We start from the raw sequence: 6,623 nt of genomic DNA, 5'->3' as shown, positions 1-6,623 counted from the left end.
CCCCCCCCCCCCCCTCCTCGGTCTCCCCTCCCGTCTTCCCCGCCCGCCCGTTTCGCTCGTCGGACTTTTAACAGTATAAATGGTCCCGCTGTCCACAGGCTTCCGATAATGTGGCGGCCGAGAGGGTCGTGGGAGGATGGCTCTGGTCAGTTTGTCAGCCACCGATGTACCTAAGAGGGTCCTTTTCCTCCTGCGTCGATTTGTCTTCCACCGCAATGGATAAACTTCACGCAATCTGCCACCGGTATTTCTCAGAGGCAGACGCGATCTGACGCGAGCACGTGCGCCCCGCACGGATTTCACCCGTCCGCCACTTGACAATAGAATTGATTTAGGAAATTAGCGGATATCCCCCCCGTTGATAATTACATCCTTACTAATGTTATGTAAAGCAAGCGATGTATTTCAGGGATTTCGCCAGATTATAGAAATGCACGATTTTACGTAAACGGGCGAGCGTCTGCCAGTGATTCATGCGAACGCTTACGATGGAATTAGTTTGGAGGAGTCAATCGAACAAGAAAAAAAAACAACGGACTTTAAACGGGGTAAAGCGTTTTTCACGAAACTTATCGCGACAGGACGGTGCGATGTGAAAAATATTATTAAGAGGAAAATTCTGTACCCGATAGATCACTGTCGCGACTGACACTTAGCAAATTTGTACAAGAGAGCCGAAAACTTTCGTTTCTGTAAGCTGTTTCTTTTATAATAGTTTTATAATGTTCTAAAATTTGCTTGAAAAAATTTTCTTAAGATACTTTTTCAAAGAAACAATAGTAAAACAAACAATTAGGACAATAAGTTTGCAATTTCGACAGTTTACCTCTCAGGTACAGAATTGATAATGACACACGAGAATCGATAATGTCTACGTTATCCTTGATGAAAAGTTACGGCATATAATGAAGTATGTCTTTAATAGAAGAAACTTTAAATTGCGGTTTAGTGAAACGGATATCACGTTTAAAGCCTGCGTCGCAAGTTAGATAAAACAGAAGAGCGCGATTCTACAATGAAATCATGTTCTTGCTTATATAAACTTTATAATTAAAGAAAAGAGAGAAAGAGAGAGAGAGAGAGAGAGAATCTAGAATAGATGTAATGTTAGATAAAAGAGAGTAAAAATCGTACGTGCATTAAATTAAAACTTATAAAATTCTATGTTACAATAAAAATTGCAATAGGTTTAAAAAATTGTAGAATTGCTCTTCGTAGAATTTGGCCAAGTTGAACCGAGAAGGCTGTTATCTTTATCAATTTCAGGTCGGAGATTAGTCACGATGCAAGATTGACGTTACAAGAATAACTCGCATTATTCCCTGTAAGTCCGTGGCAAACGCACGCGTGTAAGAAATTCGGGATAGGGGAGTCCCGCCCTCGCCTCGGAAAATGTATGCGTAAATCGGGGTGGCGGCGTGCGGTTTTCACCCGTGGCGCGTTCCCTTTATGAAACAAATATGACTTTTAAACGGAACGAACATCCAGACACTCGTAGAGCACTAACAGCGGGGAAAGATTAAAGTTGCGGGTCGTCCCGATGTTTTCGAGTGGCCTCCGGTGCTTTTAGTAGACATTTCTTGGTGATTAAAAGGGGCGCCGCGTTTAGGGCAATCGGCCAAATGAATCGGATTTCTTTCCAGCTTTATCAAAAATTCCAATCGTATTCCAACCTCGTTCGCTGCAGTCTCCATTTGTATGCATCTAAATTCTTATAGATTAAACGCAAATGCAATTTCTTACCGTTTCATATCTTTGTTATCCAACAATTGGAGATATTAATATCTAAGTTTACAACTGCGATTCGTATAAACGTATGTAAGTACTGTATGACGAAAATAAAATTGCTACCAACAAGTCATTGAAACTTTATTATGATAGCGCCCGAGTCGAAAGTTTTGGACCTATGTTGAACCTTTAATTCTATTATATAGCAGGACCTAGGACAGTAAATGAGGTCGAACTATTAGTATTATACAAAGTAGGAGTTTACTTCTACTTTAAAACTGATAGTGTCGGAAATTTCTAGAGGGTCCTTTTAAGTAGGAGCTAAAGTAAATTTTTAGAATTAAAGATTCAAGGGAGGAGTAAAAATATATAGTGTTATCAAAGTAGGTTATTATTGGTCTATGTAGGTGTATAGATCGGCTAAGTAGGTGCAAATTATCCTTAAAAGTGCCAAAATAGTACCAAAATTTCGACTCGGGCGACCTCGTTTCCTCGCACCCTTCCACGTACGCGCCAAATAAGCGCGTGTTATTTCTTTGTCCCAATTATCCGGGCGATCAAGCGTCTGAAATAACCGCAGCGTCCCCCAAACTTACGATCTCGACGATACGACTGGCGGTAGCAGGCGGGATACCAGGCGCCTATAGCGGATCATCCCTGAAAGGACGCGACGGCTTCGACCGCGAGCCTCGTCCTCGTCGTCATCGCCGCGACTCGATCGCTCGCTATAAACTTCGATAAGCGAGCGTGACGAATGCGCGCCGGGGATTCCCCGGGCCCCTCTCGGCTCGATACGCGGAAAACTAAAAGTGTGCCTCGACCAACTCCCATCCGCCTGCGTGCCTCCTTCCTATCCTCCGGACCCCACGCGAGATCGAGCGATCGCGCTTCTAACTGCCAATAATTCCTACGTCCCTCTCCTCCCGATCCGCCGGTTCGCTCACGCCGGCCGACACGAAATCCCGGGTTTTACTTTGAATACCGCATTGATTAACTTATCTAATCTAATTTAAATGCGAACGAGGGGACGACGACGCCGACGACGACGACTTCGCTTGTGTTCCCACTTGAAGGGAAGAGAGGAAGGCAGGGGGATGAAAAACGTAGGTTGGATCCAAGTAGCGTCGCTGAAGAGGGGGATGGGAGAGCGACGTCGGTGGTGGTGACGACGCCGTTTGCGTCGGCGGCGGCAGGGAGCGAGAGGGGGAGACGGACAGTGGAAACATCAGGAGCGTCGGCAAGTGTTCCCTCTCGGGACAGCACGAGAGGGATGAGAGGAGAGCTCGAAGCGGAGGGGGGGGGGAGTCGTTGTGCTCTTGGGGCTAGAGAGGCGACTAAGGGGAAAAGAGAAGGAGGAATAGAGACGCTGACGTAGGATAAAGAGAGAAAAAGGAAGAGAAAGGGAGATAGAGAGGACAGTGAGGAGAGAATCGAGAACGGAGAAGTAAAGGGGAAAGAGAGAGGACGGAGAGGACGGGGTAAAAGAGAGTAAGCGGCGTGCAGTGGTCTCCGTTCGCGAGAGAAAGAGGGTGAGCGGGGTGGAAACAAGAGACGAGGCGATCCGGGATATGGGCGGGTTACCGTGTACGTGTGTGCGGAGGGTAGGTAGGTAATACGTGCGAGAGGGTGGCGGAGAAAGAGAGAAGAGAGGACGCGACGTGGGTGTGTGTAGCGGATGTGGCGGGTAAGGCGAGCCGGGGCATACAAACCGCCGTGTAACGCACCAAATTGAGTGCTGAATCCCGGATTAAATCGGCGAGAGCGAAACAAGGGTATCGGGGGGTTGAGTAGCGAGAGGGAGGCTTCCCGGCGGGGAAAAGCGAGGGGAGCGTCCGTGAAACCGGGGCGAAGATGGGGGAAAATCCGCACTCGGAGCCCGGTAGTCTAAGTCCGCCCCCGCGTATATTCTCTCTCTCTCTCTCTCCCTCTCTATTTATCTATCTATCTGTCTCACTCGCAGGGGTGCAACTTGTAGATCTCACTAATTCTCCGATAGATCTCTGCCTACTCCCCCGTCTCCATCCCTGTCTGTCACGACAAAGGGATGGGAAAGGGGTGCGTCTTCTACGTAAGTAGATGCATTTTGCGCCGCGAGGCTAATGTATCGCGGAAATTGGAGGTTTTGCGCCATGAATTGCATGATGAAAGATCGTCAGCGGAAACGTCTTATCTTATTTCCCATGCAAAATAAACGCAATCGCGTATTTTTTAAGAAATGTCTTAGCAATCGTCGTTTAACCGTTCCTTTTTTTTATTTAATATCACACAATAAAAATAATATTCGCTCGAGTGCTCGGTTGTTCTCAGAACATATTTCGTTTCTCATTAGTGGATAATGTAATTTCCGATTTAAGGCGTGAGACATTCGTGAAGAAGCAGAAGAAAGGATACAAATAAAATAATACAGCGTGCCTATACTCAAATTTTCACTGAAAAAAAGAATCTAATTTATCGAAGAATTCGCGATCGAGAAAACATGTACGATATCTGGAACACCCTGTAGAAGCTATTACGCAAAAAGTGAGACCCAAGTTAACGCCATGTCACGCGTGTACTTGAGGATATTAGAAGGAGGTCGTATCGAAATACGGGGAGTTTTAAATAAGTTTCCGCCGGGCATTACCGTGTCGAGCAGCCGCGGCTTGTAAAGTTTCTCGTTAAAAAAGGCGAAAAGGTAGATTCCATTATAAACTTTAAGGCATGAATTTTCATTTAATTTCATCCGCGCGAGCAAGTGCGCGAACTAAACAGCCACGAGCTTCGATTTCCGATCCGTAAACTTCGTAGCACGCTAATTACCGCCAACAACCGCGACACTCTGTAGACATTGTCGCGTTCTCCCGAATGAGCGGTTGCAAGACTAACGATTGCTACTGCCACCAGGATGCGGTCTGCTTGCAAAAACAAATTAAAATTAAACAAGAGAATAAATATCTGCTGTGCTGTTATTCTAATTGTTCAGGGACTTGGAAATTTTTAACATCGAATTAGGTGGTTGGTCGAAAAAGCTTAACATTAATTAAAACCTGAGAACAACCTAAAGCCTAAGAACATCCCGAATTAATTAGAAAAGATTCCATTTTCGGACAGGCTGAATCTTGGTGAATTTTGTGATACTTTTGGCATCTTTTATAATTTATTGTACGACTCGTATCGATCCAGGTTTACTTATTATTAGTCCAAGATCATATTGCTTACAATTATTAGTAAAACTGCAGAGACAAATTTTGTCTAGACACAATATCTGCGTGCAATGTAGATAAATACTATGAATGTTAGGATATTTGGCGAAGTATAAAGGGAAAGCTAGTAATCACTCAATGATACCTAACTCAGGGAAATCTCGTGGATTGCTATTACAAAGAACAACGTGAGAACCGGGGTGTTGAAGAAACAACCGGGGGTCTTTAAACATGTCACAGTCCTGCTCGCGGTGCTCTCGAGCTGGAACATCAATGCGAAACCACCGACGATGATCCGAAAGCGCAGCGAAGGGACTCTGCAGGCTGATCACACAAAGAGAAATCCTTGTATGCGTGCGTAGCGCTCGTTTACGTGTATATATCGGGTGTTCCGCTTATCCCATATTGAATTTCAAGAACAGACACGGATTGCTTGGCCACATTGGGCATCTGGAGTCTCTTCGGGATGTCGAGACAGCGATACTTCTTAAATAGCTGGTCAACGACTGAGTTTCGGAGGGACAAGTAATTAATAAAAACATCGAATTAATCACAACGAGAACAGACGTGGAATCAGATGCCTGGACTTCCGATAGAACTTTGACTCAAGATTTATAATACAAAGACACGTCGTCGGAAAATTTTAACAAACGATACGATCTCTCTCTCTCTCTCTCTCTCTCTCTCTCTCTCTCTCTCTCTCTCTTCAATGTTTTTGCTTCGAGAAAAGTCTACGATATGTCAGAGAACTACCATTCGAGTATAACGTATCAGAAGACTATGCTAGACACACCCTGTATATTTATGTACATTTTACGTGAGGGATGAAAAGAGGCAAGGGAACGGCCGCCACCACGGCATACCGTAGCTCGCTACGAGTGACTTTGCAGCGCGATTCAGGAGAGGCATGGGGGTCCGCAGGAGGAGACGGAGGCGGCGGAGAAGGGGACGGCGTAGAAAGGCAGAACGCATAATGGCCGGAGATCAAGAACTATAATAGACCGACGCGGCAATACGTGGCCGGGGCGCATAGCAGCGACTGACTCCGACTGACTGACTGCTTATTTGTATTATGGCATTATAAGGGCAACCCTATATCCGGACGGGGGTAGGACCCCTGGCTTTTGGGCCCCGCGCCGCGCCGCGCCGCGCCGAGCGGGATGGTGAGCCGCGCCGCCGCCGTTTCGGGCCGCCCCGAGTTCGGCCGAAAGTCACGAACCGACGAAGGGACGGGACGCCCATGCAGTTGACCTGCGCCGCCTAATTTGACGCTTTTCGACCATTGTGCTTGGGATTTCATTCGCGTGAGACGCGTTTCTATGCCGCGCGCCGTGACCAAAAAAGTGGCATCGCACTTTCCGGTTGCCCGTTTGTCCGGGGCCCAGAAGCGAAAAGGCGCGCGCAGGCAGGATGTGGAAAGAAAGAGAGAGAGAGAGAAACAGAGAACGGGACCTCCTCCCTCCCACCCTCCCTCTATCTCTCTCTCTCTCTCTCTCTCTCTCTCGTCCTTCGCCCGCAGGGAGTCAATGCGCGGGAGTCGTTTCCTGTTCCATCTCCTCACGGTCGTGGCGCTCGGTCGATCCGCCGCGGACCAGATTATTCGACACTCCGTTCCTCTTGGCCGAGAACGCGTTATAAATCATAGGAGAATTCCCGGGCTCCCGGCGCATATACACGATTTGTCGAGATCGTAATGAACCTGCGGCCGACTAT

This window comes from Vollenhovia emeryi, unplaced genomic scaffold (genome assembly GCF_000949405.1).
Source record: "Vollenhovia emeryi isolate VEMERY1.0 unplaced genomic scaffold, V.emery_V1.0 DF939340.1, whole genome shotgun sequence".
NCBI lineage: Eukaryota > Metazoa > Arthropoda > Insecta > Hymenoptera > Formicidae > Vollenhovia > Vollenhovia emeryi.
This window is presented reverse-complemented; position numbering follows the sequence as displayed.